General features: G+C 41.0%; 1 long non-coding RNA gene across 2 annotated transcripts in view; it reads left to right on the forward strand.

Annotated features, from left to right (window-relative positions):
* Nucleotides 1-22,976, forward strand: part of LOC108881781 (uncharacterized) — a 45,158-nt gene extending 22,182 nt beyond the window's left edge. The window contains exons 5-6 of one of the 2 annotated variants that reach the window (XR_001960672.2): nt 1,344-1,433; nt 22,728-22,976. This is a non-coding gene — a long non-coding RNA (uncharacterized LOC108881781). Of the gene's footprint in view, nt 1-1,343; nt 1,434-20,585; nt 20,655-22,727 lie in introns of those variants that run through there. The other variant, XR_007809318.1, reaches the window with a different exon arrangement.
* Nucleotides 22,977-27,420: the final 4,444 nt, after the last annotated feature.

Here is a 27,420-nt window from a genome sequence, read left to right on the forward strand (position 1 = left end):
GAGTCCCCTTCTGGTGCTTATGAATGTTACCTCATTTTACCTTTGTCGCATCTGATTTGTCCCTCAGGATTAGAATGTTTAGAGAATGTTATACGCTGGGAATCTCAAACATTAGCATTTCTGGTAAATTATTCATTTTGCACGCATTTATGTGAGTCAGAGAATGCAGCAAACAATTTTCCACGCTCAGAACTACACATCTAATTGTTAAACGCACTCCACTGGGTTTTAAAGATGCTGCACACAGACTTTTCATCAAACATTAACGCGTGGTACCAGTGATTTCATGCAGTTCTCGCTTTTAGTGATACTCTGAAAAAAAGCATGAAAACTAATCATAAATTACAAAATGATAATAGGAGGAGGGAGGGGGAGAAAAGGCTCTGCTCCCCGACCGGTCATAAGTTGATCATCTTAAGCTCCGAGCTGCAGGTAGGCGATGACAGCTGCTTAATTTGGTTTTGTCACCAGGGTGACTTAATCCTGTAACTGGCCCCAGTGACAGCGGCCTCACAGACGGCTGAGAGACGGAACGGCACTCTGGTTGCCCGTTTACAGATGCAGCAATAGAAACCAAGGTCACTTTAATTAACTGCCAAATTACAATTTAAACGATAATACTAATCACTCACTTTTGCGGTAGCAAGAAGCTACTAGCTGTCATGTTAATTTAAGGCTGCAGGGGAAAATGGACATTTCCACGTCTGTCTCACAGTAGGGTCTGAGTCTGTGCTGTGCTGTTTTCATTTTCTCTGTGTGCTGCCGCTTTCCCAGATCAAGAGCAGGGTGACCTAACTGTTGTCTACGGTTTCCCCTTACTTTACTCTCCATCCCAACATCTCCCTCCCTGTCTGTTTCATGTTGATTTTCCTCTCCCATCGAATCTCCAACCTCGTCATTCTCTCTGAAGGATTTCAATTAGATACCACTGATTCCTTTGTCTGTGTGTATTCCCTCCAGTTGGGCTGGAGAGACACAAGCATCATTACCGCAGCTTTTCTCTGTGAAGTATCTGGATTTGAAATTTGTAATTAATGACAACTTCCTCACTTAAATCCACATGAAATTTTGTCATTGTTACCTTAGAGTGTGACATTTTGGGAAATATGCTTTTTCACTTTCTGGCTGAGACTTAAATGAGGAAATTGATACTACTCTCAGGTCTATCTGTTACATATTAAGATGTAGTCAGCAGCCAGAGAGCTTAGCTTAGCACAAAGACAAATTTAAATTGATCTGACAATTAATTTCTGGCATTCTTGCTTAAAATGTTTAATCAATCATCTATCTATCATTGTTGCAGATCATTTTTTGTTGATCAAGTAATTTATTAATTGTTTCAGATCTACTCTCAGTGACTTTGGGTGGTGGAGTCTTAACCTTTCTGTGATGGTGGACTGTCGTGGAGCCTAGTTGGACGCTGTAGAAACTAGGTAAGTTCCAGACTATGAGATATTTATTCAAGCCAACCTCCACCCCATTACAGTTACTGCCCATCTGCCACTGCTGCCACTCGGAGCCCTCCTAAAGGTTACTCATTTACATATGGGGGGGAAGCGTCCACTGATAACCCAGCTTCAATCAATCAATGCTTCATGATTAGTCCCATGTAAAATCCCAGCAGTTGGTTAAAACTGCCTGCTTGCCTCGTTGCCACTTTTCAAATGAGGTCCTGGAATGCTGTGACAACTAACTGGAAACAACTGAATGGAAAAATTCACAATTTCTCAGATAAATTATGACGGGGTGCCTGAAATTGATTTATTATTGTGATCGTTAGCCATATGGCACAGACTGCTTCCCCCCTCCTAACATTCAAAAATCTGCGATTACAGGGCTAGGTCAGTGCAACCTTTAGCATTGCAGAAATGAATCTCAGTGTAATCAGAGGCGAAGGACAACAGAGAAATTTACTTTTATCACCTAAGCTGCATTCACAATTAAACATTGAACTCTGTGACAGAAGCAGAAGTTTGATATTTTTCTGATGCTGAAATTGAAATAGTTTGCTGAAGGAAGTTTAACAAACATGATACATCCACTGAAATTAGACTGACAACCATCTTCATGTTCTGTTTCTCAGTAAGGGGATGAATCGACAACTTACATGATACTTTATTAATGAAATCCCTCTTGGTCTTGTTCTAGGCTTGTCATCTTTTCCTCAGTGTGTCCTCTTGAGTCCTTACCCATCCTTCATATTACACAAGCAATTATACCAAAGTTAAAGCTTTAGGAGGAAATATCCTATTTGTAATTATTTGCATGTGGCCTGCCAACGTTTACATTATCATCTCTGTCTCATAATAATTGCCTGGTCCTCCCATTGGCTCAGGGCAATGTTGTATTAGATTGTAATCTCCAACACTGTTTCCTGACACAAACTTGATGTGTCACTGTGATTGGCGTGGCGGAGATGACATGACAGAGCTGGTTTTGGGGGACTGACAGATAGTTGGCAGGTTAAGGCTCCCCTGTTGGGTGCTGTGCTGCCCCAGGACAGTCACCTGTCAACTCAGGTGAAGGCTCGTCATAGCTGATGACTGGGAGCAGCAGAGTGGATATAATGGGATGAGCAGACTGACACAGACGTAGTTCAGGACTCCCTTTGTTTGTGGGCGAAGGAGTAGACCTTGCTTCAGTCAAGTGTGCTGCCATGCTTAATAAAGAGTATAAAGAGTTTGAGCACTGTGGGTGATGTGCTGGCATTTATGTTGGACACACACAGTTGATCCAAGTAATATTCAGGCTTATGATGTCAAATTGTTCATCTGCTGTTCACCTAAACCAAATAAGTATACAGCTATTGAAGTAGATATTGCATTGATTCATAAGTAATTACAGTTACAATGTAGATGTATAAGATCAGTCCTGTGCTTGTGTGTTTGAGCATGAGCATGTCTGTGTTTTTTGTGAGTTGGAATGTGGGGTCACTGAGGTGTGTCGACCCAATCATTGTTGCCGTTTTTGTTGAGTTTCCTCAAAAGACTGTGCTGCCAAGCACAGAGGGAGCATGTGTCCATCAAAGTCAGGCTGATATGAGGCGTAAGGGCTGAGGCCTGCTCAAGAGATGTAAGGGTGGGACTGACTCATACAGAAGCTCAGGAATCAGCATGTCACTCTCAGCACAGCATACTGCCACAGCGCATCAACACACACTGACTCTACAGAGAAACTTCAAGCAACTGGATGACATTTAGATGCAATATGGAACAGTATATGATGAGAAGGAAAAATATTAATCTAGAACAAATAGCAAAATGTAGTGTCCCTATTGTAGTGATGTAGTGATAGTTTAAAAGAGGAGTTACATGCACATATTCAAGGGAAGATGTATCTGTACATTTATTATGTACATTTTATTATGTACATTTCTTCACAAACTAGTATTTTATGTATTCTCTGTAATTTGAATTTCACTTTGAAACAGGATGTTGTATGATGTAAGACAAGGCGTGAAAGGCAGTTATATTTAATTTGAAACAAGATTTGATTTTACTTAACATAATGGGGAACTCCCAACTGTTTTACAGATAAGTCTGTTTACAAGTATGGAGTACTACTACATATGTGAAACAACTTGTATAAAGCCTTTTGTGGCTCTAGAGGGAGCTACACCATCTGATAAACTGTGATGTCATGACGCAATGAAAAAGAAAAAGATCTGCTTTGTAGAGTTAGAAAGAAGTGATGTTACCAGACCTTTGTTGCTCCCTTCTTATTTCAGCTTGAGGCAAGCTGCTGGAGGCTACAGTAGTCGCTATTAACATAACATACCAGAATCTCATACCAAACAGTTTAGCAGTTGAGTTGGATTGTGGGTTATGTAGGTCCCAGGTTTAGAAAAGGAAAGTAAGATGAATGTGTGTTATTTTTATCCATTAGTAGATCCTGTAGTATACTAGTGCAGTGCCCATTCAAAATGTTCCTGTCAGTAGGGGCTGATTGCTAGGCCTGTTTTAATCCAGCTGCAGCTTGTTATCGCTGGAGTTGGCTGCTCCACTGATAGTGTTTCCCTTAAAAATAGGCAAGTGTGCTGTAAATTGTCCAGGTGCTGCAAAGCCCTCGAACTGTAGTTCCGCCTTTCTCTTCACGTCAAGTAACACGTAGAAAAGCAATGTTTGAAGCTTTTTGAAGCTTCATCTAAAAAAATTCACAATCAACACTGCACTTCTTTGGGTCCTACACCTGCAAAGTTTGAAGATGATCAGATGAGCAGCTGTTGAGAAAATTGACAGACAGACACAGATTCCCCATTTATAGTTAGATGCATTTTTTAGTTTTTGTGATGATAATATTTGATAATCATCATAGGGACTTCTGTCTTCCCTAACACAAACACTCACATATGCACACATTCACCAGCTTGTGCTTACCTGTCTCCTGTCCACCTGTTCTGCATTAGCAGCTCTCCATATCTCCCTGTCAAACCATCCACTCAGTCCTCCAGGCCTCGAGCGTCCATCAGCGTGGCCTGTCAGTTATGAGGTCCGATCTGTATTCATAACTTCTGTCAAAGCAGCGCCATTCACTCTGTCCTCCCAGCATCTGTGAAGAGCAGCAGCAGTAGTGCTCAGTAATGTGGATGTAATCTCTATAACCTGCAGATTATGCATCTTCCTGGATAGATATAGAGATGTATCATTTGAGTGTTACTGCTTGACCCAGCCGTTGTCAGAGCATCATCAAAGGTCCTGAGTCACGCTATCTCTGCAGTATTAGACCTAACCTTGGACCCCTTAGACCCCATCTGATTCTTTTAACTTACCAATTATGGATTGTTTCACTGTGAAAGGTAGAGCTTGGGAGGGTGTAATGTTGGTAGTAGAGACAGTAGATTGATAGCATTTTGAGTGTGTCACTTTGTCAACTGTAAGCAGTGACTCACAATAAATGTAAGTTTTGAATTATTTTTTTAGCAGTACTTGTAGGTCTTTTTCAGGTATTTTTGTCTTGAAAGCTCTTGGTAAAACAATAATATATGTAGCAATAACTAAATACAGCAGTAATCAAAGGTAATTGTGTGGCAATTACAGCAGAGTCCCTGGATCTTTGTGAGAAGCTTGTTTTCATCTTGTCTCTGTCATACCACATTGCTGCAGGTGATTTTCCAGTCAGGGGCAAACTTCAAACAGGACATCTGCATTGTAAATATGGACATAAGCATTGTCTGTGTTGGGAAATTGGTATTTTTCTAATGTCTGCAGCAGCCCCTTGGCAAACTTTGGTAAACCCTGCCACAGGAAAGAATGGCTCCCACTGGCGAAGCGCACATCAAGGTGCATGCCCACATTTTACCTTTCCCTCTGAGGGGTGGATTTAATCAGTGTGCAGTCAAGAAAACCTCTCGTTAATTAATGGGACCTCCATGAGAGATCAGCAGTCAATGCGCCAAAACCTTGCAGATTCAGAACTTCAAAACAAAATAGTGGTCAGCAGTGGTCGCCTCAAGGCTACTCTCAGTATTTATTTGGTGTTTTATTTAGCATGTTGTTTTCCTGATCGCAGGCCCTTCTGGGGGCATCTTAATTCTCTAAATGACTTTTTAAGTAGTGCCTCTGCTCTGCATGACCCTGCTGAGTGACAGGCCATTCTAATCCTTTTTCACGAGGGGAAACAGCCTTTATTGCAGCCTCTGGTTTGTTTTGCCCTAGCCCACAACATACGGCATTTAACACTCTCATAATTAAGTAGCTGAAGCCAAAGTGCTCTGCCCAATCTGAGGCAATCGGCTGGCTCTGATTGACAGATCAGCAGAGGGACAGTTGATGTCCTGCTAACATTATGAATTATCTTTTTAATGTACACAAAATTTATCACAACAGCTGTGAATAGACCTGTAATGGTAGAAAATGTACATTAATTTTATTATACTATTTGTTGTAATATCACTTTATTTTCCATCAAACAGCAAAATGAATGTATTTGATGGAGATGAGCTCTCAAACACAAAATTACATGCAATACTGGGGAGTCTTGACAGTGTCCCTACTTGCCGTTTATCCTGGTCTCTTCTAGCCAACTGGGTGAAGGATACTCTGCCTGTTTCCCCACCCAAACTCTAGGTCCCATCTGCTCGGAGAAAGGCACAACATTTGTCAAAGTAGACTGGATAATGGCTTTGGCATCCTTATTATAATCTCAGCATAATCTTCATTTGTCCACTTTTGGCATCAGGACACTTCTGGGTTTGGGAAATCGGTCAGGACTCTCAAGTGTCCTCGTTTCTTTTTCATTAGCTCAAATCTAGGCATGAAAGCTCATTTAATTCCAATTTAAAACATGATGGTTGTGTGTTTTTTAGAGGCACACAGAGAGCTGAGGTTGTTTTCCATCCTACTGTGATTAGCCTAAATACAATTCCCCAAATTAAAACGGTCGCGGGAATAAAGCCTCATTAATCTGTGAGTCTGATTACACTTAACGTTTCGGGATTGTGTGATCTGACCAATGCCTCTCTCTGACACATATTAGGCATTTAGTGTAACATCATGAGTGAGGTATTAGAGGTAAAATCTGATTCTTTCATTACCAAACCCATATTATAACAATTACTAATTGTAGCAAGTGGAATGGCCTGTAGAGCCAGATGAATAATATTATCAGTGAAAAATCGACAGAGCAGTAGAATAGAAGGTAAAGACTGAAACAGACTTCATTTTTGACTTAATGTGTGTAAAGACAATAGAGGGACAAACTTCATATCATGTCTCTCCAATCTCCATTAAGGTTGTGGCTCTCAGTTGACTATTGCTCCCCCTGTATGTGGGTCACACACACCGTTCCCAGCTGTGCAGCCCAGTCAGCTGTGCCTTTTGCCATGCCCGCCAACATCTGCTCCACAAAAACAATATCCAGCTTTTAGCACTCAAATGGAGGTTGCACCATATGCCAGCAAGCCACTTAGTTTCTGCCAGGGGAGCTGGGGCCTGGCCGCACTCATCGAGGTAACAATGGAGGAGAATGACACTGGGATGTGAAGGAGAGCTCATCTTTCTCCCTTCTTTTTTTCCCGCCCTTTTATTCTTTTGCTTTACCTGTAGCTCTCATTTCCCTTCCTTTCCTTAATCTTTTAATTTTTATCTTCTCGTGTTTTTGTGTGTGTAAACCCTTCTTTCTCTTGTTCTCTCTTCTCTGCAGCTCCTCACTCAGGCCATCGATGTGTGCCAGTGTGCATCTGCTCAAGGTGCTTTGGCAGCATCACCTTTTGAATATTAATGCACCACCTAAACAACAGTTTGCCTGCAAGGTCTGCCACAAGGTCTGGTGAAGTGCATGCGCTTTGCATGTACACACCAATGTTTGAAATTCATTTGTTGAAACACTGATTTCTATTTAGTGTACACTCTGCAGATGGGTGGAATCATTTTTAACAAGGCTCTAAACTACTTCCAGTTCTTTCTTTAACTTGTCCTTTTAGAGAACTGGGATACTGATCGCACAAAATGCCATTTAGCCATTTAAGACCAATTAAGAGTGCAGATCTGGATGGTATGGACTGAAGTGCTGCTCACTATGCTGAGAGGTGATAATGGATTTTTAATTAAATATGGGAACCAAAGGTCCCAAAATGGAGCTTACAGCTAACCAAGCAGTAGCCATTTGGTGACTGTACAGACAAGGTCCATTATTGTCTCTCTGGCTTTGAGTGTCTTTCTGGTTCCTTCTAACTGCTACAACAAGGGAGCAGTGGAAAACAATACTGATTTAACGAGACAAAATGGAGGATAAATGATGTAAGCGTGAAATGATTATTTTTAAGGTGTTGCTTTGTTGACAGTGGCTTGACTTTTAGTTCATACTCACAGCTGGTGATTTTTTTTTTTTTACTTTACTATCATACTATAATGTATATCAATTAAGTGCAACAATCTATTTTTTAGTAAAGCAAACAAAACACTGATGTTTTCACACAATCCTACACTATAAGGTACAGTGCCAGTGATTATCTTATCTTATTAATCTTGTGCAAGCTCTTGTCCTTGTTCAGTTTTCGGGGGTGGGAGAGGAGGGGAAAACTGACAGAGCCACGCGCTCGGGGGGTGGATCCACTGAGAAGCTCTGGGACAGCAGGTCGGGGCTGCCTTCTGCAGGTCACGGTTTCACTTGTGGGTATTAATTTGGGAGGGACAGCACACGGCAGCTGTGTGTGTGTGTGTGTGTGAGAGAGAGATGGCCATGGAGAGAGTTGTTTGGAGGAGCTAGTGAGCAGTGAGAAATCACCTTGACAGGGTTTGTACTGTATATCATACTAGGAGCTGATGCCACTCATGAATGCTGATTAGAGTCTACAGGGAGTTTAATTACTTTCTGCTTAGATGCTGTTGGTGTTTGTGGTTTGAATTTTGCAGTAGCAGCTTATTTATCAGAGTTAACTGCGCAGTCTTTAAAAAAAGATGGAAAAATAGTCTTTTTTTTTGGCTAGAAAACAACTTTGAGTATCTTTTAGTTACCAGCTGGTTGAGCTTAAAATTACAACATCATCACTAAAAATCTAACCAAAAGGCTACGCTGGCAACAGCAATATATTTTTAAAGAAAGATAAATTTGTTTGTAACGTGGCAACACTTTGGGACTTATTTTCCAAGTTGTTTATACCCACCTCTAGCTTGTATTTATTTAATCCGATTGCTATTTTTTGTCCAAATTCACACATTTGTCACATTTATTTGATCAAATCACATCCGTCTCAGAGTCACTGCTTGTGTCGTAGAAATGCCAGCGCTTTTGGCAATGGCAGCAGATTTCTGTCAGCGTCTATCTTTGAACACCTCCCACATCATGTTCTGAGGAAGTGATTCCTATCCGCTGCCAAAGGGGTGCAGTCCAACAACAAATGGCACTGGATAGGGGGGCTGGAGCAGAATGGGGAGGGGTCCTCTTATCCACCGACTGTGCACTGTTGACAAGTAATAAAACTAATCTTGAAGTCCTCCTTGTTTTGGAGAGTGTAATGACTTGGAGCAGTGATGAGGAGTAGTTGTGTTGGCATATTGATTGTATGCACTTCCTTGGACAGTCAGAGGAGGGCAGTGCTTAAGTGGAAACAAAGCAGAAGCTGTCAGAATAGAGTCAGTCTCATACTTGTGTGCGAGTGTGTGTGTTAAGCTGTGTGTGATTCTGCACGCGCGAAGGTGTCGTGTGTATCCTTGTTTATATTCTGTGAGCCATGTGGGTCCCTCACAGGTCAATAAGGATGTGTGGTTTGCTATTATCTGCAGTGTGTAACATGCTGTTGGGTGTCTCTATTGTGCTATACATTACAGTAAGTAACACAGACAAACTAGCACAGAAATTATGCTAATGATGACAATGATTATGTTAATTTGACTTTACCAGTCCGGTGCAATGATGCTAAGCTTACATGATTATTAATAGAATCACAACATGTTAGATCACATAACGGTTAAGATATGCTTGTGGTCTTTTTGTCTGTGACGCCAAAAAATAAATCATTTTATTATTGATGTTGATTAATATTTTGGTGCGACTATATTTGAAATAAAGTAAAATTTCAGTTATTCAAATTCACAAATATATTGAAGTAGATTAACAGAAGTTTATTTAAAATGTTGCTGCAAGTCTAAATTTCTAATCTTGGTTTAGATATTTTAGATGTTGTAGCAAACTTTACCACTGATGAAATTAGAGCTTGACATGATGTCAGTGCCACATTTAAGGTAAGACATAAGTGGCTTTTATTCATGCTCGAGCTGCGACTCCTCTTTGAGACAACTTTTTAAGGCCATTGCATGACTGCTTAGAACAAGAGTGAGACCTCAACAAATGCGTTCAGTCAGCAACCACATCTGGGTGTGATGCATCACGAAGACCTGTCAAAAAACTCTGATCCTGATCAGTGTGAAAAGTGTAGACAAGGATGTAATATTGAACGTCCAGATGGTTTCCAAGCAGAGACAGACGTGCGGTAGCTCTGTGTTATCTTTAATTCATATCTGCTCAGCCGTTCTCCCTACATTGTTGGGTCCTGTCTCTGGGCACTGGGAGATGTGCAACTAATTTAATATGGGGGAACAAACAAACTAAGTTTAGTCAGTGTCACTTTGCGTGGCACTCCCACTAATTTGTGTGAACAGTATTGTGTATGATATAGTGCAACATGGTGAATGCTTTCTCTTACGATTGGAAATGACTTTTTGGGGTGTGTTGCCAAGAGCTTGATGATGATGCTCAGAAGCCCAGTATGGTTCACGCCTCACTGCTTCAAAGCAACTGCTAAGCTCTTTTTAATGATATGACATACACCATTATTGTGGTTGACTTAGTCTCATATACCTGTTTATGTCTTGTTAAATCACTTCTTGCTTATTTATGCATTCACAGTGAACAAAGTTTTGAAAATACCAAATATTTATTAGTATATTTCTACATTTTGATTTATCCTGTCTTAATTTGAAAGAGCTTCCAGGGCCTGAAATGCATATCGAATGCAGTTTCCAGTATGATTTAAAATGAAAAGGTTTCGGGAGTGAGAAATAGGAGTGAGAACACCCCGGGTGGAGGAACCACAGTCAAATGCCTCATTTCCATGGGCCCTGTTTTAACCACATGGGTCTAAAAGTGAGTAGATATGATAAAAGAGTCAGAGAGTTGGACATACTCATCTAATATCATTTATGGTGCAGATGTGAATGTACGTATGTGGCGCTTTGATTGACATGAGATGGGCGTCCCAACAGAAGAGCATGCTTCAGCACCTAAATGCATGAACAAATGCATTCCAGTCGCAGGTTGGATGCTGTGACAAATCTCACAATTGAATTATTAATGATTTTATAAGTAAAGTATTCAGTTCATTTTCAGTAAAGTATACAATTTCAATGCCAGTATTGATCAGATGTTGAGATGATGAACTTTCTCCCCTTTGAGGATAGTTGGCTTCCAAAATTCAATGCATCTGCTTTTCAGAAGCAACTGACAAATGTATGTTAATGTGTTGGCAGGATTTAAAAAGTGAAATGAGGCAGCCCATCTTTTCAGATCAGTCATGTGTCACAAAGCCAGAGCCTCAGCTCTTTCCTCTCTTCTCCATGGGGCCGGGATGACCTCAATAATTAAGGGACAATTTTAAAATGCATTTCTAATTTTCTACCAGACTGAAAAGCTTTATTATGGAATAGCTGACAAAAACCCTCCCCTTGAATGGGGGTGACTCCTGGGCTTCCACTAAACTGGTCATGAATGCACAAACCATCTGTTTTTCTGGCCGTTTGTCAGTGTGAGCGTGGCGGAGGCAGCTGTCGGAGTGGCCCCGGTTTGAATGATGGAGCACACAACCTTTGTTTCGCTCGGCAGTGGCTTTGTGAGCTCTGGCTCGTCCCGCTCATGCTGCCCCGCGCCGGAATAAGGCGGGAGACGGGTTTCTGTTGTCGGCCCACCAGTCAACACCAAGTTGCCAGAAAGAGCAGAGTCACAGTGGCAAGAGATAGACTTGGAGGGAGCTTGAGGAAATGAAATGAGCGAGGAGAATGAATGAGAGGGGAAGAAAAATGAGGAAATGGACAGAAGGGATGTGGGGAGGGAGTTAAAGAGAAGGGAAGGTGTACGGCCGGTGAGCGCATTGTGTTGGTGAATGAGGATCTGGGGCATTGTGTGCTGGCCAATCTGTAGCTCAGTGGGTGAGGTTGTCAGGAGCCAGAGCCAAGGATGAGGGCCAGAGGGCCAGGAGAGAGAGGTGAGAGCAGCCAGCAGGGCTTAGGTACTGCAGGAGAGTAGAAGCATTAAAAAATGAGAGCAGAGAGAGGAAACATTGGCTGGTAGCATTAAAAGGAGTAGAAGAATGTAGATTAATTTTGATTTCAGGGTTTTGACACACAGTCTGGAGTTATTCTGGCTTATTAAGTCAGATAAAGTTTGCGTGATAAGAACATATACTAGGGTTTAAAAGGCGGTGAGTCTTGTTTGGGCCAGTGTTCAAAGTGGGCCTCCAGGTTATTACACACTTAAAACTGAATTTGCTGGCCACAGTATGCCTTTATATTTACAAATTAAATACCAGCACCGGGTAAGCCCAGCATATTGAAGGGTAATTTAATTCTTATCACGCACAGTGTGTACTCCTGCTCTTTCTACTTTATTTATCTGTTGTCCTATTTATTAAGGTAATTTCCTCAGACAATTTTACCCCCTGTGCCCTGATAGAGTGTGGGTCACAGTGGCCAGCATGACCTAATTGCATACATTTGCGTGGCTGATGCACTTGACCGGAACAGAAAGGCTGTGATTTTTAGGATACAGGGTCAACCAATGTGGGGGCGTAGATGGTGTGCAGTGTGTGTGTGTCTTATGTCACCTGACACTAGACCAACATATGTCAGCAATATAATACCATTAGCATAAAGATTTTTGTCTAGAGCTAGACATTGCAATCAGACTCATTCGGCCGCATCACGTTGGGTAATTTTAGAGACATTGTTTGTGATATTCTATCAAACTTGTGAAACTTCTGGTCATTATCAATAACAGAGTTGATGTAATAAGTTGCCTAAAAGCTGCAAAGAAAATTTTGGCCTGCTCCTCTTATGTGTGGATTTGTAATGCACCACTTCTGAATGGCTGAGGAACTGCATGGGGTCTGTTCTTTGTGTCACAATGCAAAGCTTTTCTCACATGATTTGCTGTTTAGTCACAGGCTTTTTATGTCTGCCTGCTAAGAAAGTGTCTTTTCTTGCTGGGATTTGTTTAATGAAGTGGCATGCATTATCCTTTGCAGTTGATTGTTATTTGTAACAGCAGATGGATAGTTAGGAGTTTTTGGGTGTATGGCAAGCAGTTTAGTGCTTCTCTGTTTTATGTGCTTTAAATGTAACACTTTTGGCAAACAGTATGCTGATATGATTTACAAAAATCCCTTAGTGTTGAAATTCCTGCACTGTTAAGCTGTATGTTAGCTCTTAGTTGGTTGTGTGTATTCAAATATGATTAACAGCATTCTTTTTATTGCTCTTATTGCATCCCATTCCCTAGTAATGGCCCAGTGATGTGGGCTGTGGGCTGGTAGAGCTTATGGTGGTAAAGCAGAGCTTAGCAGAAAGCAGTTGTGTTCTCTCACACGGCAGTCTGAGCATGGCGTTTTTCTCTAGCCCCGGGGCAGGCAAGCACCCAGCGCTAGCACTGCCCGTGCCCAACCCCTCCCCATCTGTGTGTCACGAGTCAGATCTCGTTAGGGATGACGGCTCTCTGATGTGGACAAATTGTCACTAAGGGGGGACCTGGAGACTGAGAGACACAGCTTTGGCTTCTTCGAGGGGAGGAAAGTGTAGGGGAAATGCATGGTCAGGGGAGGCCCCTGGAGATAGTGGAGGGGTAATTCTGAAGCCTGCTGCTTGCTGTGAGGAGTTGAATATCTCTGGGGTTTCATCCACCTCCTCTGTGGTCTCATGTGTAGATAAAAGTCTGTCTGGGTGCTCATAGTAGCCAGGAGGTCTGGTTAGGCCACTGAGTTGAATTCTCTGCAAGACTGTAGGAGAAAAACCATATGCAAATCTGCAATGGGTTTCTGCCCTTTCAGAGGTGTTGAGAATCAGTGTGCCAATCCCCTGAAAATCAAAACATCCCCCTTTTTTAATGGGGTCACTCCAACAAACAAAGTAACCCCTCTCTCTTTCAAAATAGATTGAATTGCATCAGGTGCAGATTCTCATTTCAATTGTGTGGATGGAAACCTCCAATAGACTGCCAAGCACTCATTCATGATCTCACACTTTTGTCTCTTAACCTCCAAGGCCCACAATAGGCAGTGTGGTGACAGAATGGCCCCTCTTTTAATGGTTAACGGGCCAAGAGAGGCCAAGCATCGACACCAGGCTTTGAGAGTAGGCTGGAGAAGCATATGGAGCTCTAAATAAAATTCAGATCAAGCACAATGATAGCTGAGGTCTGCTTTGTGTTAGGACGGCTTGGTGAAAAAAGGGGGTGGAGTGGAAAGTTAGATCCCCATAATAAGATCGTGAAGCATGAGCAAATGAATGTATGGCTCTGTAATGTAGCATGCTTTTGAGTTTAGTGGAAAATTGCAGTAGCAGTGTTACTGTCAGGGACAAACTCTTCAAACTCAAACGCCCTTTATTACTCTTCAACGGCCGGCTTCAATGAAGTCCCATCATCCGCCCAGAGTTCTGCTTCTAATCAATGACCCTGACAGTCGACAGATTTTTCAAGCTTGCGGTCTTTGTTAGAGGCTGATGACCTGAAAGGGCTTGGGTGGTAGGGCAGTGAATAAGATGTTTAAAGCTAATAGATAAATCCTCCAAAAGCAGCTCTGGTGTGTGTGTGTGTGTGTGTGTGTGTGTGTGTGTGTTTGTGTGTGTGTATTGCAGCAGTAGGGGTGTGGGGGGATTTTTCTCTTTTCCTTTTTTCCTCCCTCTTTTTTCACACTTGCAGAATCTGCGGCCTTTGAAGGACTTGTGAAGCCGAAGGCGTCCCGTTGCTCAATCAAACAGATTAAGTCAGTCAGACAAGCAGCGATCTGTCCCATTCAATAAAGTTACTTTTGTCATGCTGGATCTCAGAGGGCCTCATATATGCATAACACCAGGCTTGGACATGTCACTGTTTTATCACACTTTGACTGGATTTTAGCTCACTGTTTTTCTGGATAGTGGAAATATCTTACTTACATGGCATTATTTGTTTGAAAAAAAAAAAAAAAAATCATGTGTTTTATGTTAAAGATATTTTTTCCTAAGTCACTAATTTCTTTTGCATAGATTTCACTGCTAGCTGACTCCAAAATAAGATTTAACTGAGAGATTAAACCTTGTTATGTCTCTTAATCTGCTGATAAGCGAGAAGGTGAGTATGTCGTATTTCTAAAGCACGGGCGACCCAGTAATGAGGACATCTGTTTTCATATGGTCCTTGACACGTAGCACCAGAAATTTGATGTCATCCTGTCCAAACTGGTACATGGCTGGCAGACAGCATGGCATCTTGTGATTGGTTCTGACAAGCCAGTGACAGCTCTGGAGGTGAGGAGGGTGCATGACAAAGGGCAAGCAGAGGATGAGGGGGGAACAGCGTCAGGCTGTAGGTCTGTTCGTCTGTCTGTCTGTCTGCCTCTTCTACCCACAACCACCTCCCCTCATAAACTCCATCAACCCCCGACCCCCTCCTCATTGCGCTCTGCCATAAACACTCACCCTCATTATCAGACCAATCAGGACCCTAGATAAGTCTTTTCTGGCTGTAGCAGCTAAGATAGAGCACATTTATGTTGCTTCAAATTATATGAAATTATTATTCAAATTATTCTTTTTATTTAACTAATGTGTTAGTATTTGAAGGGAGCATGGTATGTTTTGAGGCTCATGTAGTCAGTCATGTTGGTAAATGTGGCAGCCACTGTGGTTTATGCCCAGTATTGTATGTAGATCTCTAATTTAAAGATGGCCACCTGCCATTATGAAAATCAGGGGTTGCTATGGTTCTGCACACAGCTGAGCACTGTGGGAGCCAACGAAGCCTCCTTGACATTGAGTGTACAACAGATTTTTGGCAGTGATATCCCTTTATCATTTTCTCCTCTCCCGGACATTAAAGGGAATCCTCTATTTTATGGAAGCACCATTTATTAGAGCCATTAATGAAAAAAGGGCCCTGTTTAGCACACTGACATTTTATTGTAGGGCATGATGTCTACATCAGTGGTTTGTGTCTGTGTTGGTCTTACAAGGCAAATTGGATGGCTGTTTTCTCCTCATGTGGCCAGTCTCCAGTGTGACCTTGCATTAGTGCATATGCTCACAGCAGGGTCACTGGTTGAGGGCATGATCTGTCAGCCTTTGTTTATGAAAGGCAGACAGCACAAGCCTGTAAGATAACATATTTCATGCAATTAGTGGTCTGCTGTACTGCATTACAATTTTTCTACAACCATAGTAAACAACATAGATTAAAGTGTAAGGGTAGGGTTTATTCTGCTGTATATATATTCATGTGTTTGTTAATGCTACTATAGAATTAGTAAATACAATAGATAGTCTACAATACAACTATTATGTCTTACATGGAATTTATGCAAACCTCAGTATAAACATGAAATGCTCACAGATTATTTTCTCAACTGATTAAATGTTTGGTCTACAAAATAAGAGTCACAAGATCCCAGTGTCTATGGTGACATCTTAAAATGTCTTGTTTTGTCCGACCAACTACCCAATACCTAAAGACATTTAGTTTACTCCCATAGAAGATGAAGGAAATGCACAAATATTCACATTTACACTTTTTCTTTTGCTTTAAAAAACGACTTAAACATTAATCAATATCAAAATAGTTGCAGATTTATTTTCTGTCAATAGATTAATCAGTTAATTGACTGATCATTTTAGCTCTGCTCCCTATGACTTAGAGTCTTTGGAAATCTACTCATTGGATGTCTGTTTCTGGTCAACCATATGGTGCTGACTTGGAAAGAATAAGGATCTCCTCTGGTTTGTTCAGATGAAGATGTGTACAGGTTGGATCAGTCTACTCTCTTGGTGAGCTTGATACTCACATGATTGAGATGGTTTCGATATGATAGAGATAGGTTGACAGAGTCTGTCAGTGCGAAGTTGGCAGCAGATCTGATGACAGGCGCCCTCTGACAGTCGCTCTATAAGGCTTGGTAACCAGCCTTTTTCCTGGGAGGTGTTTGCTGTCACTGTGCGTTGTGGGTGCCTGGCAGCAGTATTTCTCCAGGCTGTCAATCTCCACAGACACTAACCTGCCATGTTAGATTTGACCTCCACAGGGGAGATTACTGTCTCCAAGCTCTGGAGGCATCCTTCATTTTTCCTCTGCACTATAGGGATACCTGGGAGAGATGAGACAGGATTGCACGCAATATTCACAACACTCAGATCTGACCAAAATATTATCATTAAAATAATCTTACCACAACTACACTGTCATTAGTGACTGGGGATATTTCAGTTTTAATGATGTTTAAATGACTACTAATGTAGCAGTTCTCCATGAAATGCAGGACTAATGCATTTTATCTAAAAATATCCCAGAATACATTCCTACAATATGCAGTATGTGTGATAGGAATGTTTGGTTGTGTAGTAGCACTGCATATCCTTGTTTTTGTGGAGCAGAGATGAGTTTTGGAGAAGGACACTGGCTGTGACTTTGATACAGTATGTGTGTGGGAGGCCTCAGAAATGCCTGTTAATTAATGGTGTTACATGATTACTCTCAGCACAACCAGTGTAGGGTCTAGACTGAATTAGCCATAAAATACGTAGTATTTTGGGATGTGATATTTTTTCTCTGTAACTCTTTTATGTTCATGTTTGTGAGATGTGGGGGACGTTTCTGATAATCTAGTCTTATCTTAAATAAAAACAGCCACAAAAGACACAAAAAATGATTAGGGATGTTCTGGTCTGCTGGATTGGTATCAGGATTGATACAGACTCTATTAATTGGATCAGGTATTGTCAAGACATTACTGCTCCATGTTCCAATGTCAGTGTCATTTTGAAATTCTGTGTCTGCATTTTATCCTGCACAAAAATGAAGCCTATATGCAATGTAAGTAAACCACTGTCATGGCCACGGTCATGTCTGCCCAGTAAATATGACTTTATCGCCAGCATTTGGTTAGCCTAGCTTAGCGTAGCATACAGAATAGAAACCATTAAGAAGAACTGAATATCACATTCCAGCATGGTGCTTCATTCATTCCCATGAAAGTTGCTCACTGGGTGAAAATGTTTTTCAGGCGTTTTGCTGTTGAGCCCACTAACTCCCTGTTGGCTTTCAGCACACATGACTGGAATAAAAATAATTCAGCCTTACTGCTCTTCTAGACATTCCTAATACTATAGAACTGAACGGATCAAGTAGTGATTATACACAGAGTAATTTTAGGATGTTTGTGACGCTTAGAAAAATTTATTCTGCACTTTACAGTCATTCCTTTTGTAATGACTGTAAATGTGAAAAAGTATTTTTGGAGTCGCATCAATCTCCTCATCGAACTCTCAGCAAGAAAGCAAATAAGGCTGATTCCCCAACTGCTGGACTGTTCCTCTAAGGCAGTGGACCTGGTATTGGGTGAGGAAAAGGTTAACTAGTACAGTGCTTCTATTCACCAGAGCACTTATCTGCATGCCTCAGATTGTCCAAGGTTTGATATCGTTCATGTCTAGTTTAGCTTGAAGTGAAGACAGAACAATGCAGTGAATTCAGAACAAAATGTTGGCTGGAGAGAAGTGACTCAAATACTGTCGCATGGAGACTGTCCGCCTGTGCTGTAACTCCCACCCCCCCGTAAATATTGACTTGCAAGCACAATGAGCTACTATCCAGTGATTCATACAGTACGTATTATAGCATGTAAGTTCTGTGCTCAGTTATTATGCTTAATTTGAATAATTTGCTTTTGATTTTTACATGCAGCGTATCTTTTTTTCCCACAAACCTAATTTAATTTTGTAGTAACATGTGATGTTTTATTTGAGTGTTTTGAATATTGAATTTTCTGATATCCTCTTAAAGCAGGTCTTGAGTGTCTAGTATGGATACAGCTGCCCTATCAGAGTCTAGTTCAGCACATAATGATGTTGTTTGAGATGGGCCATCACACATTAATTTACAGCTTTCTCCATTCTTATCATAAATTGACTGGTGCACTAAGAATGGGTGGTTATACAGTCACATAAAACCTCCAGTTATGGCCTGTGTTCTGTTTAGCCCTTGACAGAAATGTGGCGTTGCTTCCTGGTGTATTTCTGTCCATGAAAATTATAATATGGAACAAAGATTAGAATGAAATTATCGCAGCCGGAAGGCATTTACCCGTCTTGCTGAGGCACTACTACACAGGGTTAGGGGAGGGGGGAAAAAACCCTGGTCCCCAAGAATAATGATAATACATTAGGCTGTGAGCGTGCTGGTATTATTGCTGTACATTATGTATGTTCCATTTATACTACCTCACACAGCCCAACCGCTGCTGACGGATAGGTCATTACTCCCCGCACCGATGAACACTTATCAGGCCCCACTGCTGTTTATGGCCAGAATGAAGAGCACTTGTCAGTCAAGGTCACTGCTTTGTGTGTCCTCTTTAATAGTTCCTTCTTCACAGTTGTTGAACTTTGTATGCCAGCTCGGGCCCCCCTCTAAGTGGTAAGGGAGATGGGCCGGCTGCTTTAACAGGGAGATTCAATCTTTTATATTGTGTAGAGGGACGTCCCTGCTGCCAGTGTTAACAGCCAGTGTGTGTGTGTGTGTGTGTGTGTGTGTGTGTGTGTGTGTGTGTGTGTGTGTGTGTGTGTGGTGTGTGTGTGTGTGTGTGTGTGTGTGTGTGTGTGTGTGTGTGTGTGTGTGTGTGTGTGTGTGTGTGTGTGTGTGTGTGTGTGTTTGACCAGTGGAGAAGCTGGAGAGGTTTCAGTGGTCTGAGCAGAGTCAAAGTATATTTACTGTGTGGCTGAGTAGCATTAGTGTATTTGAGTGCTTCAGAGAGAAGAGAAGTGGAGATAGATAAAGATCTTTGCCTACTTGCTGCAGCAAACGAGCTGTTTTTCATGTTTGCATGCAAGTGTCTAGGCCTGTGTGAATGTGTGTGAGAGTATATGATAAGTTCGTGTGACAGGATCCTAAGAGCCTGCTCTAACTGGAGGGCCAATGCTAATGCATGGCTGGTTGCATTACACCAGCTAGTGCTGAAATCAGAAGTGGCCCACAGTGCAGTACAGGCTTTGGCCCAGGGACAAAAACAGATTTTGGTTGCCTTGGATTCTTTTAGCCTCAAGCCCCTTATATTTGTCATCGCTGCACAAGTCGTATCTCTGTATCTTGTAGCACTGTAGGCCTGCACATGCAAAAACACACACTTGTTTATCCAGACTGTGTAGGTAAAAAGGCTTGCCCCATGGTAACTGTCCATGTTATTTTGTTTTGTGCTCTGATCATGTTTTATCTCGCTGTGCTTCTTTATTCACCATGAAAATGGTCATCATTCCATGTTTACACCTATATTATTTTTTAAAAAGCACGCACATTAGCAGCAGACATACAAATTTAATCAGTCAAATTTTCTGTTTTTACCAGTGTTGTCTACACCTAGCAAGACAAGCAAAAAATAAATGATGAATTAGATTTCTTTAGAGGTATGTAAGATGAAATCACACAGTATTACTACAGTGTTGCACCATTCAGGCAACACTGTTAACAGTAGACTCACAGTGTCACAGGAGGTTCACATGGATGTTTTTGCCTTTGACATAAAGAAACTAGATCTCTGAAAATCACTCAAACTCTTATCTTTGTCTCAAAAGTCTCCTTTCAACTTCACCCTCCTGTCACGGCATTATTTTGACTCTGCTGTCATAAATCCAAATTGCCAATGGTTGACAAGGTGCTTTTCATTGTCATCATTTTTCCTGTAATTTACGGCGCTCACCTTCCCAGCCTGTTTCCCTCTGAAAACCCTCTCCACAATCTAACTCTCAGCTGTAAAAATGAACAGTTCCTGTTTCTCCGCTTTGATGCAATGCTGACAGGAGTCACTTTGATATACTTGGGAGTATGAAATTTCGATCCGTCCTGTTTTTTTCACTCCCGAGGCTTCATCTTTGCAGACATTGGGAGCTGTCATTTTGTGACACCCTGTGACGTGGGTGACACTCAGCCGATATGACAGGTGCTGGACAGCAGACGCACTCCTCAGCGAGCTGGCAATATTTCTTCAGGTAAAGTGCCGTAATGTGTAAACGCATTATCTATAAAATTATCACAGGGGATTTTTTAAAATATATATCTCCACAAAAATATCACGAGCATACACCTCTCAGCAGGATATCTAGAAATATTCTGGAAGATAAAAAAAATGTGAGCATATGTCATTAGTAAGCTCTTTTGCAGATTTGTTGACTTTGTTGACTGCTATTATTTGCTAGTATTGGAATACTGACTAATGGAGCCAAATTTCACCACAGGTTTTCACAAGTTTTATTTAGATAGAAAAGTAAATCACTCTTAACATTTATGTGATCTGAGTAATACAATATCCTGGAGAGATCAGCTCAGATAAGGACATTTAAAATTCACAGGGCTGTAAATTTCACGTCCTTCTACGTGCCCCATGTTCAAGTACTCATATATACTTTACATTGGTACTTATACACTCATGCAGTTTCTTTATAAAGACTTTTCTCTTTGTTCTACTGCAATATCACCCATCTTAACAAGACAGTTGGCCTCAGATTGTATAGGAAATGAATGAAATAATTTTACCCTTCCACCACAAGTATTTTAAAAATGTTGAATTTTCACAGCTCAGACAAACTGACTTATTGAAATGGAAGATTTGTTGCAGCGTGTACTGGGATGTAGGCTTTGTACTGTGGGAGCCCACGGGGTGTGTGTTCACAGCGTTTCCTGGATTAGACACCTTGGTATGGCCTGTGGAGAGATGTTCGTAGTCCGCTGTTCACACAATCTGCCTGCTACAGCTGAGCTGCCCTTTGCCAACAGGCCTGGAGACAGGACGGACAGATTTAGATCCACATGTCGCAGTTCTCTTTTGGTGAAGCTCACCGTTATTTTCTTCTGCTCTTATAGTTGAAGTTACTTCTTCGGAGGACAATTCAGTATATCTTATCTTATGTATTTGCTTGCGAATGTGTCTTGGATATACTGTTTGTCAAAATCAGTAAAAAAAAAAAAGAAAAGCAATGGTTCAGAAGTCACTACACCAGTTCTGAGTGTTTATGTGCCCACATAATTATGTCCATTTCCTGTTGATATCGTGTTAATATATACAGAGTTGAATGCATGCTACTTTTTCTTATTAATATGTTAGTAGATTGGTTGCTGAATACCTTGCCAGTTTTACCCATAATAGCACAGTTAACAGCTTACAAGGCCTATTGTTTCACCACACACACACGCACACACACACAAACATGTTGACATGCTCATCTGTCACTAGGAAAACCGCCACAGGCTGTGGCCTTGGCACAAAGACATTCTCTGAGCTGAGTGAAGATGCTTGGAGCCAAGATGCACCCAGTCAAAATGTTAAGAATTTCAGATGCCAGAACAGACAAGCGCAGGCGTTGATTTGAGGAGAAATGATGTTGAAGCAACTGCAGCACAGTGGATATATATTACCAAGATGGTTTGCTTGTTTCTGACAACCGTATAAACTCATTGGTTTGTTGTGTTACAGCTTTGAAAACTGAAAGAAAATATGGATCACTTGAAGATTAAAAGCATTAATAGTGGCATATTCAACTCTCTTTTACACTGTTAAAGGACAAAAACTTTTTCAAACTACTTTTTTCCCCTCTGACAATGCCTGCCAAAAACCCTTGCTGCCTCTAAAATTAAATCTCCAAAAGAGCTCCAGCATTGCAGAGCTAATGAGACACTATGTGTGCAGGGTGTGGTCAAGAAGGATTGTTTACTTCTAAGCAGAAGCTGTAAGTAGGCATTATTATCATTATTTTTGCATCTGCATTCGTTCAAGAAACAGCTGTTGAATTTTGAGCGAGATTTAAAGTGGCAGGGCCTGGAGTTGTTCTTGTTCATTCAGCTAACTTAGCTTTGACATGATGGCTTCTGGCAGAGTTTTGTGCTGAACTCAACATCTGTGACAACCGTCAGCACCACTGACCAGTGCTGCCTCCCTCTCTCTGTCTCTCTTTCTCCTCTGTGTTTACATATTCCTCTTTGTCTGTCCTCCATCTTTCTCTGCCTTCCAGGATTGCCCAGTCTGGGGGGTAAAGACCAACACACAGAAAAAGTGGGAAAAACGGGAACCTCAGATGCCACTAGATCAGTTTCTTCTGCCAGTACCCATCTCCATCACTGCCACATCAGCTGGTCCCAAGGTTGTGAGGTTATCCGAACATCTGGCCCCTCCGCCATGTTTTCTAAGGTCAGTGGGTAGCATCTGTTTATAGACCCCGCCACCTTCAGTGTCTCTGACAACGAGGATCACGCTGAGAAAAACAGACAGAATTCTAAATGTTGACAGGCTGTAGGTCTGATGTAGTAAACCTGATCTGCCATACCTCTACACATGTATGGAAGCTGTAGCCATTGTTCATCTCAAATTATACAAATATTTATAATCACAGCTGTGTTACAAACATAAAACTAAATTTCTCCTTCTATGTGTAGTCTGATATATCTAGTTCCTCTGTGCCACTGAGCTCTGTTGTCCAAAACATGTTAAAAATCATCATCAGTGAGCCACACTGTTGCACTGGGTGACCTGTTCCTTCATGAAAATGAACATAAGCACTATAGTTTTATTCATTTATTTTATTGAGTCAATCCCACATAAACCATCCTGCTGCTGTAAATACTCGCCAGTGTAGCAGATTAATCCACAGTTGAAAATAGTCCCCAACAAATGTACTTTTTTTTTGCTAAAAACTGCAGTGCCCAGCTGTTTTAGGAAATATATATACCATCAATTTTTAAAGATGACTGAGTTCAGTAAGAGTGAGTGGGCTTAAACGGTGATGAACAGGATAGGCAAGTGAATGAATGAGAGAGTTTGTGGGATTTGTTTGCAGTAAGAAAAATATTATCCTCTAAGACATAGAAGGACCCAAGTAACTAAATCATAATTGCAGATACTGGATAATACAGATGCTCCAAAGGTAGGTCATATTAGTTGCATACCATTTCTGCTTATTCTGTAATGCTTTCCTCTTCAATGTGTTATTTTTTTGTTAAACAACACACTTACAAATTGAGCTCAGGTGACCTCTTTTAGCTGTCAGAATTTGCTAATTGATTGTAGCTGAGCTTTTAATTGTGATTGTTTTAAGAGATTCGTTGAAAGTCCATTTCCATGAGGTGTTACTATTATTTTGTCCAACATGTCAAAGATTTGAGTTGCATGGTTATCATCTAAAAGCGATGATGCGATGTCTTCTTAATTCTTGTGTTATAGGTTCCTATTTGTATCTGTCTCAGTTTTTTTTTGATGAAAACAGAGACTTAAGCTTGGCTTATACTAATGACAACAAAACCAGTGATCTATGTATGTGATGCAGGTTTGTGAGCCAGATGATTTGGTAGCAGGCACCTGTCCCTTTGTGTCTGGTCCCGGTGAAGTTTGAGCAGCAGCCGGTGCTGTGATGTCAGGGGCTCTTAGGGGTCAGGACAGGAATTATTGAACAGAGGGTGGCTGACAGAGGGAGCTGGCACTGGGAGCAAACAGATGTTGCAATCATAAAGAAATACACAACCCCTGAATTAAATATGAAGAGCGTGGGCAGCAAGAATGGAGGATGGTCATGACTTTTTCTTTGCTTCTTGGCCAATCACCTGGTTTGTTGCGAGTTTGAGCACCACTGATTGGTCAGTGGTTGTTGTGACGAGAAGCAGGTGAATTATGTGAAATTATGCAGGTTTCTTATAGAGGACTTGAGAGATGTGACCAAAAGCCTTGAAAAAAACTTCTTGCAAGAAGACAGCTGTTTGGAACATACTGTAGATTCATTATTCAGAAGCAGAGGGTCTCTGGACGCAGCATGTTATGTCAAAGTGTTTTAAAGCATTTACGCCACAGCAGCTCAGTGATGAAATCTGTAAAAAAGGGACGAATCTGACAGAATGTCTTCAGAACATTGTTTTACCACAAGTGTTTTGTTTCCCGGTCATTTTACAGGGTTTCTCACTCACAAGGAATTACAAGTATGTCTGAATATTTGATTGCAGGAAAAGCCTGTTTTTACGAAACGAGGCTTTAGTGAGACAGTTCAAGGTCTTCTTAGCAGATAAATCGTGTTATATGTGCCCTGAGCACAATTCTTGCTTAAACAATTCAAGGAAAATAATTGTTGATTTGTATTTTACTAATAACCTTTACTAATCTCAAATTTCAAACTGCGTAGAATAACATCTTTTTAAAATTTGTTTTGCTGCAGTTTGTACTAAGAGTGTGATGTACAAGACTGATAAAATCCATCATCCTCCCATTTGTAATTTTGTATTATGATTTATAATATGATACAGTAAATTAAAAAAAAGGATTGAGAAACTGTCAATAAATTAACCAGATTGGAAGATCTGCTTTTGACTAATCCAAAGAATTAAATACCTGAGAAGCCAAAAAGTGTAATCACATTCATGCATAACTCATAAAATCCAATACATCTCATAATGATTTGTAACATCACCTACAATGACCCTCCAAAAATATTAAGTGATAGCTGGCAAATAATAAATTGTTTGGCTAAATTTCTGACAGTAGACAAATATATAGGGCTGTAACTAACCATTATCTTCATGGCAGAGTCTAGTGTCATATTTTTTTAAGTTCTTTCCCTTTTTTGTCCTTGTTGGTATACAGTGTAAATGTCAATGACCGCTCTGGCATTCTGAACCACACAGGTGCCTAGTGGCAAGCCTCCTTGTCTCCCAGCATGATAAATGTGCTGTTTTCTAAGAATTTATTAAGTAGAAGCAAATACATCATATAAATACATGATGTATTTGAGCTTTAAATCCACTGCTGCATACCTCTGACTGCTTATTTCTATAAAGTGGATGGCCTTCTGCCAGTTGGGCCTGGCTCCGAGTGCTGTAGTGTCAACACTCAAGAGAGAGGGCCAGAGGGGTGATGTAAGTATTGATACACTCCTTGAAATCACTTTGTCACCGCCAGAGATACCGAGCTGCCGGAGCAACACAATAGGAGGAAGATGATTGTGAATTCTTGGCAGAGGGTTGAGGGATGCCATTAAAAAGGCAAATGTGATTAATTTTTAGTGAGAACGCCCTCGTCTTGGCGATTGTCAGCGAGGTCGGGCTAAAGGGATGTGACACAGAAATTACTCTTCCTCCTAGCGTCTAATGTGACTCGTCACTCTGAGGAAATATCTGGGAGACGGGGAGACTGACAAAAAGGCTCTCATCTAATAGACTAACTATTTGTCCAAAGCTCATGTGGCAGAGATCTAGCTCGATATCACTAAGTGATCTATTGCTTAAACACCACAGATCACTTATGATTCAACACAAACAAAAATGTTCTATCTCAAGCTGTCACTGAGGGCTTCATCACATTTGTATGGATGAAGGACAAAAGCATTTTAAAACAGTTAGGGAAGCGTAAACTAAAGATAAGATAGATTCTTGTTGTCATGGCACTTTTGTATTTTGTCCTTCTTAAAAAATTAACACCCTTTGTGAATTTTCCCTTGATGTGTCAGTGTTGTCAGGATTTTCTTTAAACCTGTTTGAACTGAGACCTCCCCCCCTGTGGAGTGACATTTTCCAGGCGACACAATAGTGCAGGCCACACTTTATCCTGACCCCTTCATAAACACGGCAGGGCTGCCGCACTTCCACCACTGCCTCTGTCTCCTCTGTAGAAGTGCTAACAACAGAGGACAGCACACAGGTCACACTAAAGGTTATGTCTTCATCCATTTCATACAGTTTTAGACAAATGCTTTTTACAAATGTAACGTATAATTATTGCTATATGTTGGCCACAAGGAATTGAACAACAGAAATACTACCAATCCAGCCATTACTAAAGATACGTTTAAATGATGTAACTTTTTGTTCCTGTGTAGTCTGAGTGAGGAAAATTCATTTCCATGTCTCTGCGTGTAGTAGCATTGATCCAAGCTTAATTTTTAGATGGTGAGCAGATCAGTACTAGCTTTCCTCAAAAGTAACAAAGGAAAGGGTGGATAAGTTAACTAAAGGATGCTTTATAATTAATGTATTTATAGCGTAGCATCTCTCACTTTTAGCAAAGTAATTAGGTTGTTTTAAGTGTCCAGTTTACTTCCAAAATCTAATGTAATTATGAGAATATTGTGTGAACTTGTGGAAACATTTGTTCAGAAATATTGTCATTGAGCACTCAAAAAAAAAAGTTGCAGATTAATTTTCGGTTGATCAGTTAATTGATCAATCATCAACTAGTAGAAGTAGTTGTAAAATTCTCACCAAAACTGGATTTCATTTACTGTACCCTTGTATAATCTCAGCTGTGCTGCCTGAACATTCAGCTGAGTGCTGAACCGCTTAGTAATGTGACATAATAAACCATCATGGATCATATTTTCTTGATAACGTGTTGTTTGTAATTTTGGATAAGTCCTTGGTTCATATCTCCTTCTCAGGAAATAACTATCCCACTGCTACAAGCTGGCAGAACGGGCTGCTGCACACAATGCTGTAGTTTACTTAGTGAGAAAACTGCTCACGTTCTTGTATCCCATTATCACGACCACCTTGAGATAAATGGCTCTTTCTCCCCTCTGCCATAAGGTTTTATATCAAACGACATGTGTTGAGTATCTGACTGCAGGTTATAACGTTTCAGCGGAAATAAAACAATCACCTCTGGAGCTGTTTCAGGGCGTCTGCCTGCGGTGTGTAACTGCTGGCCAAACTATACACACAGTGTTTATAGAT

This window comes from Lates calcarifer, linkage group LG24, assembly GCF_001640805.2.
Source record: "Lates calcarifer isolate ASB-BC8 linkage group LG24, TLL_Latcal_v3, whole genome shotgun sequence".
Taxonomy (NCBI): Eukaryota; Metazoa; Chordata; class Actinopteri; family Centropomidae; genus Lates; species Lates calcarifer.